General features: G+C 35.8%; 1 non-coding gene across 1 annotated transcript; it reads left to right on the top strand.

Moving 5' to 3' along the window:
- The first annotated feature begins 3,601 nt into the window (after positions 1-3,601).
- On the top strand, positions 3,602-3,708 carry LOC139033181 (U6 spliceosomal RNA). The gene has a single exon (XR_011485811.1). It is a non-coding gene; the product is annotated as a U6 spliceosomal RNA (small nuclear RNA).
- Positions 3,709-12,191: the final 8,483 nt, after the last annotated feature.

Raw genomic sequence — 12,191 nt, 5'->3', positions numbered from 1 at the left:
AGCAGAATTAGATGTTTTTTAATTATCTTGCTTTTTCTACAATCCAACCAATGTTGGTAATTTGATCTCTGGTCCCTCTGCCTTTTTTTAAGTCCAGCTTGTACATCTGGATCTTCAGTTCACATACTATTGAAGCCTAACTTGAAGGATGTAAGTAAGCATTGCTTTGCTAGTATATGAAATGAGTGCTATTGTTCAGTAGTTTGAACATTATTTGGCATTGCCCTTCTTTGGAATTTGAATGAACACTGACTTTGATGGAAATAAATGAGGTTGGAGAGATTAGCAGAAGGACTTAGATCCATATTTATTTATATGCAAGGCTTAACTTCCCCTGAGTAGACACATGTCAAGGATTCAACTACATGGAGTAATCAAATTTGTTTCAAGACATGCTTAATATGTGCTATAATAAATCAAACTCCTTATGATCTCAGAGTCTAGAGAGCAGAGCATATATGGCAGTTAAAATGTCTTTCTAAAAGGGTGGTGAATTCAGTCTGTATCCTATAATCAGCAGAGATATCAACACTAAACTCTGCCTGAATAGTCAATCCATGTGAATTCTGCTCTAGTACAGCTTTTACTGGACTGTGACATCGATCACCTTCTCAGACTCTTCACCTTGTCTCTCCTTCTATATTGATCTCTGACTATTTGCAGGGCACTCAAGTATATTGAAATATAAGAAATTGCCAATATTTATCTATTTTGTACCAACTGAAAAGACAATTCCAAATGTTTAACTTCCTATTTGAAAGCAAAACAAAACAATTCCTCAATGTCAAAATTCCAAAATACTTTATTTATTTATTTATTTATTTTTGCACTCACTGAGGCAGATGTCTTGTTCCTCTGCTGCCTGCATTGCAGACACTACAAATAAGCCATAAGTTGCTGCTGTTGGCAATGTGAATGAAGAAGGTATTCATCAAACTTATTGTACAAATTGTAATATTTATAGAGATTTCAGTAAAGCTAGCCACTATTGCTACAAATTTTGGAGTCTGACAAGTTCATATCCATGAACAAATTTTTGAGTTATTGTCCTCATCTTAAAGTAGGGATAACAATGGGACCTACCTCACAGGATTATTGTTGTTTAGCTGCTCAGTCATGTCTAACTTTTTGTGAAACCATGGACTACAGCCTGCCAGGCTCCTCTGTCTATGGGATTTCCCAGGCAAAAAATACTGGCGTGGGTTGCCATTTCCTTCTACAGGGGATCTTCCTGAAATAGGAATCAAGCAAGCCTGCATCTCCTGCGTTGCAGGCTGATTCTTTACTGCTGAGCCACCAGAGAAGTCTAGGATATTTACATGAGATAATACTTGTAAAATGTGTTTAATACAGGTGGACACATAAGAAATGCTTGACTAAGAGCTTTCTAGTCTCTTAAAAAAAACTTTTTTTTTCAGTTTTTTTTTCCATTTATTTTTATTATTTGGAGGCCAATTACTTTACAGTATTGTAGTGGTTTTTGTCAAACATTGACATGAATCAGCCATGGATTTACATGTATAGCCCATCCCGATCCCCCCTCCCACCTCCATCTCCACCCGATCCCTCTGGGTCTTCCCAGTGCACCAGGCCCGAGCACTTGTCTCATGCATCCAACCTAGGCTGGTGATCTGTTTCACCCTATATAATATACATGTTTCGATGCTGTTCTCTCGAAACATCCCACCCTCACCTTCTCCCACAGAGTTCAAAAGTCTGTTCTGTACATCTGTGTCTCTTTTTCTGTTTTGCATATAGGGTTATCATTACCATCTTTCTAAATTCCATATATGCTGTGGTATATATACACCATGGAATATTACTCAGCCATTAAAAATAATTCATTTGAATCAGTTCTAGTGAGATGGATGAAACTGGAGCCCATTATGCAGAGTGAAGTAAGCCAGAAAGATAAAGACCAATACAGTATACTAACACATATATATGGAATTTAGAAAAAAAAACATTTTTTATTCTTTAGCATAATCTCTAATCATAAGATAGAATCTAGACACCAGAATTGCAAAATATGCAGCCCTTTGCAGTTTGCAGTGGGAAAAAAAGCAGATGAAATGCTTTGCTCCATGAAGGGGCCCAATTATTCAGCATCTGACCAACCCTTCTACTTGCCTTTAAATCCCAGTGAAAGTGAATTACACAGTCAACTGAAGTAGAGACCGAATGACAGGGCAAAAGAGAGCTCTCCTTTCCCCAGTCACATCTAGGAAATATTATTTTGTCTGTGCAAAGAAGAAACATTATTCTTAGAGAATTATTTATCACAGTTTATAAACTGACCTTGTAAGATTTTCAAAAATGTAATCCTCAATTAGGCCTTGAAAATATACAGTGGATATAGCTACAACTGAAGCCACTTCACTTGGGTTTATCACAGCTCAAGTAACTTTTCCTGGCCAGCAGCTAAAACAGCTGCTGAATGTCAGTGGCCAGAGATTCAGGCTTAGGGCATCCTCAGCTAAGGTGAAGCAGATGCCTGGCAGCTTTCTAAAACAGCTCATCAGCCAAATGAGGGTAAACCAGCATAGCAAACAAAGGACAAAACTGGAAGTTTTCTATTTAATATTCCAAGATGTCAGTCTCTAAGTCAGGTCAGGAAACTTTCTGAAGTCTGGAATTTTTTTTTTTCTTTGAAATGACTCTCAAGTATTTGTTCCAGAGTTTAAAGGGCAAGCATAGCCAGTGGCACCTGCAATTGACATGAATGCAAGTTGTGCCAAAGGCCTATTCTGACTACTTTGGGCACCAGAATGTTAACTGCAATCATCATTTAAAAAAACCTTTCTTAATACTGGATTGAATTCTTCATAAAAACAAACAAAAAAATATATAATTGCCAAAGTTTAGGTCCTGTCAAATTTCTACTATTCTTTTCTCAACTAATTCTGAAATTATTCCTCCAGGCAGACAGCAAATCAATAAGGTCCAGTAGAAAAGATCCTATGCTGCAGAGACCAAATCTCAATTCAACATTTATAAGGCATAAGACATTGAGCAAGTTGCCTTGGTTTAAGAATCTGTAAAAAGTTAAAAAAAAAAAAAGAATCTGTAAAAAATATTAAAAACATACCTATTTCATAGGATTATTGTGATAATTAATATGCAACTTGACAAAGCGCTTGGCCTATAAACTCTGCTTAATAAGTATTGGTTCTTTTTATTATTTTTAAATTATGTTTTACTTGCTCTTAACCAGATCGCCTCTTCTATTAACCAGCTCCACATCATTCCTTCTTTTTTGGCTGAATCCTGCTACAGTCTGTATTGGTTACAATCACCAGAGAGCTCTATCTTTATGCATGATTGCTCAAAGGATGGCGTGTTCATTAACTCTTTCTACAACTCTGGCCATTTATGTCCTCATTACCTAATGCATAAATTAGTATATAGCTGGAACTTAAGGCTCCCTTCCGATCAGCACTCTGCAAAAAAAAAAAAAAAAAGCCTACTGCTGTCCAGAAAAAACCTTTTCTTTCTCTCATCTCCAGGCTAAATGGAAAGAGGAGTTTTATAGTTTGCCCTGTCTTTGGCTGCACACCACCCAAAAGCATTCAACTATTACTAAATTAAAAACGACTTTGTGGTGTTCACATCAGCAGCATATACACTATAATTGGAATGATTCAGAGAAGATCAACATGGCCTCTGAACAAGAATGACATACCAATTCATGAAGCATCTCCTAATTTTAAAACAGGCACTTTCATATATTGTGCTGAAAGTGAAAATGATTAACAGTGAACCCAACAATATCTTTCCAAATTGCAAATGTATTTACCTCTTGATCCAGCAATCCCAAGTCTAGAAATCTATCCTTTACATATACTTTCACACATATGAAATGATGTATTTAAAATGCAGACAGAAAAAAGGAAGGTGTTCTCTATATATTGATACAGAAAAAATATTTAAAATATGTAATAAAATGCTGTTTCAAGATATGAACAGTAGTATGTCTTAGATTAACTTAATATAAGAAAGGGGAATGAGATATATATTCACATTTGCTTGCATTTTCATAAAAAAGAATAAACTAATAAAAATGATTGCCTATAGCAAGGATAGAAAATTATAGCCAGCAGACCTGGTGCCTATTTTTCTAAATAAAGTTTTGTTGGAACACAGCCATGCCATTTATTCTATATTGTCTATGGCTACTTTTGCACTGCAAGGGCAGAATTGAATAATTGCAACAATGTCCACAAGGTTTGCAAGCCTAAAATATTTATTACTTGGGCCTTTACAGAAAATTTTCCAACTACTGACAATGCATTAGGGGGAATGGATAGGAACAGGGATGGAAGAAAGGCTTTTCAATGTACATACTCTTTTATATGGCTTTAGTTTTTGAACTTTTGAGTGAATGTATTGTCTTTTTGTAATGAAGTCTTCTTTGAATCTTCTAAATAGGAGAGAGAAGGCAATAAACCTGAAGCAGAGGTTTGTGTTTGGGGCGTAAGTAGCCCAGATAACTTTCTCAACAAATATTTGTGAAATTAAAAAGTAGTCAACTTAGAAAATGTTCATTTAAAATGAAAAGGAATCACATTATGGTCACTCTCTGCGTTGCACTCTCAAAAATCACACACATATACGGTAGTCTGAAGTGTTCGTCTTTGACTATGTCATACACATATATGAAGCATACTAAGACCCAGGTACTGTGCTACACAGGTAGTGATAAGTATATTTGTTGATATTATAATTAGACACTTTTTTTCATTTATTTTTATTAGTTGGAGGCTAATTACTTTATGATATTGTAGTGGGTTTTGTCATACACTGAAATGAATCAGCCATGGATTTACATGTATTCCCCATCCCGATCCCTCTGGGTATTCCCAGTGCACCAGGCCTGAGCACTTGTCTCATGAATCCAACCTGGGCTGGTGATCTATTCCACTATAGACAATAACACTTTTAATGTAGTATATAAAACTAGTTCCTATTATGTGTTGCATGCTACTTTCAGTGCTGTATATACATTGCCTCATTTAATCCTCACAAAATCCCAAATTTATAACTTCAACTCAGTCTTCTTTCCTGAAGTCCAGACTCATAGAGTCACCTGAATACTCAACTTCTCCACTTAAATATCTCAAAGACATCTCAGACTCACTTCTCCCAAAAGTGAACTGTCGATGTTTCTCCTTGCACATGCACCTCCTCCATCCACAGCTTTCTTTATCTTGTTACACAGCAATTCTATCCTTCTAGTTGCTCAAGCTGAAACACTAAAAGCCTTTCTTTACCCTGTCTCTTCCTCTCACATGATATGTCTCATCATTTATAAAATTATCTAGAATCTGACAATATCTCACTGTATCCACTACTACCACACTGTTCTGATGTTCTGGGCCATCATCATCTCACACCTAGCCTTGTCACTGATTTCTCTGTTTCTCTTCTTGCACCTTTACATTCTATCTCCTACACAACATCCAGACTTATCCCTTTAAATGAAATGTTGATCATATCACTTCTCTTCTCAGTACCCAACAGTATCTTCCTTTTTCACTCCAAGCAGAGGTCATTATCCAAACCTTTATTCATCTGAGGCCTAACCTGACCATACTGCTTTAAAAAATTCTGTCCTCTCAACTTCTACCCCAGCATTACTCATCCCTTTTCCCTGTTCTACAATTTATTTTTACATATAATTGTCATCTTTTAACCCTGTATCATTCCCTTATGTATGCCTTTTTCTTTTTTTTTTTTTTGATCTGTGTGATAAAAAGTAGACTTTCAAATATTTGTTGAATTAACAAACAGTTTCTTGTGATGTGCAGATTATTTCTTCCTCTATTGTACAGAAGAGGAAAAAAAAAATGTTCAGACAGGTTAATTCATTCGCTCAGAAAATTAATCAGGGACAGGGCAAGGAATTAAGCTCAGGTTCTTCAGACCCTAAAGTTCATAGTCTTAACAGCTCAGCAACTTCCTACAGTTTAGCAGGCCATACCCACCTGTGTGTAAATTGCTCAGGCACAAGGGTAGTTGTGAAGCAGGATCAGCAGTTGTCATGGAACTTGCATATAGCTCTCGAGAGAATAAAGCAAGCAAGTGGGAAAAACACATGGGTGATAAAATGGTGCCATTCATGCTGACAGTTTCTGATATAGCCTTACCTGGATAATGGGGGAAAGGCATACTTGAAGGGTTTTACCATCAACCTACATTTTCGTCTTCATTTACTCTGCACTGTCGTGTTAATGATACTTAGGCCAAGTCAAATAAAACATTTACAACTGCCTGAGATAGAGAGTCATTTCATGAATAAATATCCATTCAAGTTTCGTGTCACGGCATGGTAGGAGTGTTTAGACAGAGTCCTTTGCTGAAAAGAGCCCCAGGAAGTAGAAACCTTTGTTAAAATGTGAATTGAGACTAAGCCTTCGGTATCTCCACTTCAGGTGGGTTCCAACTTGTAACGCAGCCTAACGGGCAGAGAGTGTATTGAAATAGTAAAAAGTTTTCACAGAGTTACTGTGACCTAGTAATTTTGCTCTCCTACAAATGTCTGCTAAAAGGTTTATTTTGCTTAGTGAAAGCATTTAGAGGATCGTGGCATGCAGAATATGCTTTTAGTGCAGCTCCTCCTGGAATAGAGGGCTGGTGGGCTCTGGGGGGAATTTGCCCTTCCCAGTTCCATGTAATTTGCCAGTGTCTGCTCAATGCCCAGTGAGAGTAAATCAGGACAGAGCCTTTTAAACTGGGTCCTGGGGTTCTAAGGGGCTTACTAAATTTTGCATAATACTTTACAGGTGAACTTCACAAATCCTTATGTAAAAGTGTTGAATTTTTAAAATAACTTTTTGTGATTGCTGATTCTGTTTCCAGTAATTCTCTCATCGCAAAATTACAGCGTTTTTCTTTTCTCTGTAGTGCAAGCAAAAGAATACAGTGACTTAGACAACTGATTCTAGAGCCAGAATGTCAAGATTCAAATGCTGACTCAGTCATTCACTGAGTTCTTGGGGTTTTTAGGTAACCTCATCAATCTGTTCACTCATTGGTAAAATGGGGTATTTTGAGAAATCAGTGGGATCAAATTCCCATCTAATGTTGTAATGTATACAAATACTTAATATAGTACTATATATAATCCTGATATGTAATACTCTTATTCTTATAGACTCCCAAGTATGAGACTCTATAATGGACTTGGAATCGGAAAGCCCGGTTCTGGAATCTCCGCTTTGCCATGGACCACTGTGCAGCTTTAAGTTAAGCAACTTTATTTCCTCCCACCAATTTTTTTTTCATTATGAAATGAAAGGATCAAATTAACTAGCCTTAAATTTCTTCCAGTTCTAACATAGAATAATAGTCCCTAAAATTTTATAATAAAGATCAATCTAGAAAAAGTTATAATGTAGCTTTCAATTCCAGGTCTAAAATATTTTGCTTCATAAGTAATACTGTGAAAAAAATTTTCATCATAAAACACATAAGGTCTATTCCTAATTTTACTCCCTTGATATTTGCCTTCTTATTGCAGATTACACCCCCCACCTTGAAATGTCTCATTTTTTTGCAAACCAGCATGTATTTCAATTCCCAGTAATTTGCTTTTATAAAGACGTTGTATTATCAAACTACTGCTCATGATTCAACACATTTTTTTCTTCAATATAAAGATTATTTCACTTCAGGAAAGTACAAATCTTTGTATTAGAAAGAAAATGAATGATGTCTTCTATTGTCTCATGGGAATAAAGACTTTCCCATATTTTGAGTTCTTGGGAAGAAACCAAAGGTGGGTTGAGGCAGTGCTCATTTCACTAAGTGAAAGTAATCTGATCTCTGATCCAACTAGAGATAGAAATAAAGAGAAGACTGTCCTCCTATGTAAATCTAAATGCCCAAACAATGCAGAAATGGTCAACTTTAAGAATGAAAGCTCTATATTATTTGGCTTGGCTGTGATAAAAAAATGATCCAACATTGTAAACAATTTTTCTTCAATTAAAACATAAATTAAAAAAATATGGCCCAAGAATCTCAGTGGTTTATAAAGACAAAAGTTTATTTCTCATTTGTGTTACATGTTAGTTGTAGATTGGCAGTCACAGCTCCCTGTGACTGCTTCCAAAATACAGACTGAAGAGCAGCTCCTCAGCTGGACCTACTACTCTCATGGTAGGGTGAAGGCAAGAAAGCTTATAAAACCACCTGATGGCTCTTGGAACTTTTCCTTAGGACTGGCATACTGTCTGCTGTGATCATATGTGTTTAGCCAAAACAAATCATATGGCCAAACTTGATGTCAACAGGGCAAGGAAGTATACTTCCTCCACAGAAAGGTATTGCAAGTCACATGGAAGGGAGCAAGGATACACACTCTTCTTATAAGGAAAGAGCCAGCGAGAAATTAGGAATAATGATACTATCACCATCTTCTTTCTGAGTCAGAAATATTTCTTTCTTCCACATGCAAAATAGACTCATAAATCTGGTTTATATCTTCTCTTTGTTAGCTTGGTAAATTCTGAAGAAAAGGTAATGTCTGTCTTACTAATGTATCCTCAGCCCTGTGTTTGAAACTATAGTAGCTGTTCAAAAATCTTATTTAGTTAATGAGTGAAGGAATAAACTAAAATAGCCTGAATGAATAGCATATTTCCTTTTTGTTCAGAAAGGAACAGAGAAAGTGCACATGAATTGGTGACATACTCCATAAAGCTGAAGCAGGACTCAGAAGTGAATGTAATGATCTGGACCTATGAAAGGCACTAAGTTTCCTTTGAGCTGACAAGGGCTATGTTCTGTAAAACTGAGGAGAAATCATTTTAATTAAAATGAAGGTTGTGGTTTGTAGTGCTATTTGGAGCTGATTAATGATGAACTCTCCTCATTAGAAATGTGATACCCCAAAGTTCTTTCCTATATTTCAAATAAGTTTCCAAGTAACTGACAGACATGTCTTTAACAAACCCAGACAGTGAAAAGCTTTCTCAACCAATGTCCCACTCACTTCAGTACCCACCCACTCACAAAGAAACCTTTGAAATTAGTACATGAGAGTTTTATATTTTGATGGCTTAATGCTATTTGGGAGAAAAATAGGATTTTATCCCCAAGATGAAAACAACCTGCCATTATTTCAAGAGCAACGCTGTGTTTGTGATACTTTGAATATTAAGGTATTTCCCTCCCACTTTTTTTCAAGCTTTTGAATATGCATAAATCATCAGTATATCCAGGGAGGTAGGAATCACTATTTCCTTTGTAACAATGATAACACCAAGGGAGACAAAATGACTTGCTGACAGCAGAGTGAGTCAGCAAGTCCACAGATGAGTCAGAAGCAAAGCCCTGGATTCCTAATTAGCACACTGGCAGTCTTACTGCCCAGGCTTCTGGCTTCATCTCATGTCCCCTGGCACCGTTAGGGCAGCTTAGTTAGGTGATATTATTATTTGGTATTGTTGCAGCTCCAGAGTGTCCCTTCTGCCTCAATGTATTTGCTGATGATAATTACACATTAGCAATCCTGAAAACTAGCAAAAGAGAGGGTGGGAATGAAGTCATGCAGATGCATATTCATATAATCATTTGTCACGTCATTATAGCCCCTTTGAGTACACAAGTTCTTATGGCAGCACATAGCCAGAGCAGATATGCTGCAAATACCACGTAGCTTGAAAAGCCAGTGTGTGAGGGCAAGAGAAACAGAAGGCCCCAAATGTTAGTTTATTCCCCAGTGTTTTTTTAAACTTTTTTTTTTTTCTCTCTCTTTATACATGAGGACAGTTGAAGCAGAAAGTTTGCTGCTGACCATTTTGACCAAGCCAGAAATGCACTTCTCCTATTAGGATATTATAATAATCAGTTCATTCCAATTACACCCCCTTGGCTCTTCAATTCTAAATGAAGGAAGAGAAATTTGTAGTGGAAAATAGGAGGTTTTTTCTGCATTCTTACTGAAAAGTTGTTGCTGACATACAAAAAGACACCAGGATTCTTGGCCTCTGGAGGAGAAGAATTCAATCCGGGGCCAGAGACGAGGCTTGGTTGCTCAGAGCTTTTGTGTAATAAAGTTTTACTGATGTATAAAGGAGATAGAGAAAGCTTCTGATATAGACATCAGAAGGGGGTAGAAAGAGTACCCCCTTGCTAGTGTTAGCAATGGAGTTATATACTCTCTAATCAGTTATTACAGCGAATCAAAAGGATGTCTGGAGGTTGTAAAGACCTCACTAGACCTACTCCCATTATTTACACCTTGAGATAACAGGATTAGCCAGAAGGTTTTTTCCAAAGACTGTCCTCAAGCAGGATATATTATTGTTGTATAATCCTAAGGAATGTAGAAGGACAAAAAAGTTTGTCCTTTCTTCCTCCTTGAGAATTCCAGACCCCTCTCTCCTTGGGGAGCCCTAGACTTCTTATCAACCTGCCTAGGAATTGACTCTCTCATTACTACAGTGCAAAAAAAAAAAAAAAAAAAGTCATGTTTCTTCCATCATCAATTTATTTCTCTCTACTGGATCTTTCCTGCCATTAATTAAACATGGGTTGTTTCAAGGGAAGAAAGGAAGGGAGAAGAGAGGAAGGGAAGGAAAGAAGAAATGACAAATATTTCATTTGACACCAGGGTAAGCTAGTAATCCTAAATTTCAAAATTGATTTTTTTTAATTTCAACAATAAAATCCTTATTTTAATGGAAGGAATGAAAAAATGAATGTATGTAAGGAGGGGAGTGATTTCAGCCATTTTTGCAAATAATTTAAAACTGTAGTCTACCTAGGGAAGAACAGAAATTCTGTCCAGAGAGCTTTCTGAAATAGAAATGACCAACTCAATTTCGGACCAAAACAAGAATCAATCTCTTAGTATTCATGAGTCATTCAACAAGATCAATCTTTCTGTTAGACAATCTATGTTTCACTTTTTGTGTCATTTACAACTCAAGATCAATATTGTGAAACAACATAATGGAATAGAATTAGAATAGTGATTTTTAACACTGAATATTCCACTTTTAGATTCATCTGTTTCTGTACACATTCATGTGGGAGACAATTCTTCATAGGTCTCTCATGATTCTACAAGTCTTCTGAGCACTATCAGTTTTTGTTCTGGACCATCTTTTCAAATACATTTATATAGTAAATGGCTTGGAAGATAGAGATACTGACTCCTCCCAGAGCAAAGAGCAGGTTTGTTTACTCTCCTGTGTAATAAAGACATTATCTCCTTCTAGAGCAAAGTTCAGTCAGGTTTGTTTACAACCCACTGTAAAAGATTCTGGTTCCCTGAACTCAGTGTTCTTTAGCTGTGACATAAACCCACTACATGTGAAGAATTCACCTAAGACCACTTCATATTGCTCCCATGGAACATGAGGGCAAGAGGAACTGACATGAGCATCAAGATCATACTGGCTACTGTGTGCTGTTAAAAATGAAGTCCTTTAATTCTTATCCAGTAGTCTTTTTGTTTTCTGCCAGTATCCATGAAATGTAGCAAGCTAACTGGTTAACTAGCAAGTATGATTAAAAAAAAAATTGCAGAACTTTCATAGTTCTTAATTTTTAAAAATAATGTGTTTTCTTTAAGTTATTATATATTTAAATCATATGGACAGACACCAGGTTGTTTAAAAATATAGTGAACATAAAATATCATTTTTCTTTGAATCTCTATAGTATAATATATTATGATTTAGCTACTTAAGGTAACAAATATTATACATGAAAGTGAACTGTTTTAGATTTTTCTGCAGGTAATTTATTCTTCAAAATAATGTGCACTTTTTAAAATCACAAAGTTGCACAAAAGTGAAACTTCATGTTTAAGAAAATGCCATTTTCAATTCAGCAGTACACATACTAAAGTTAAATGACACAAAGATTATAAAGGTTTGAACTCAAGGATAATGTGAAAATTTATGAAATATTTCATATTTGAACAAAGTAAAGGAATAAAAGAATGCCTTGAAAATATAAATAATATAAAATAAATACATAATATAAAAGAAAGAATAAAAAGAAAAAGGAAGATTAAACAGTTGGGTTAAATATAAAAATAAAAATAAGATAGCTGATAAAAGCTAAATATATCAATAAACATTTTCAACGCAACTGATGTCTTAATTAAAAGACTAAAATTGTCAAAGTGGATTAAAATCATAAGTTCTTTAAGTGGAAATCAAGGCGCACTTGTG

This window comes from Odocoileus virginianus, chromosome X (genome assembly GCF_023699985.2).
Source record: "Odocoileus virginianus isolate 20LAN1187 ecotype Illinois chromosome X, Ovbor_1.2, whole genome shotgun sequence".
NCBI lineage: Eukaryota > Metazoa > Chordata > Mammalia > Artiodactyla > Cervidae > Odocoileus > Odocoileus virginianus.
Note: the sequence above shows the minus strand (reverse complement) of the source record. Positions and strands in the feature narration are given on the sequence as shown.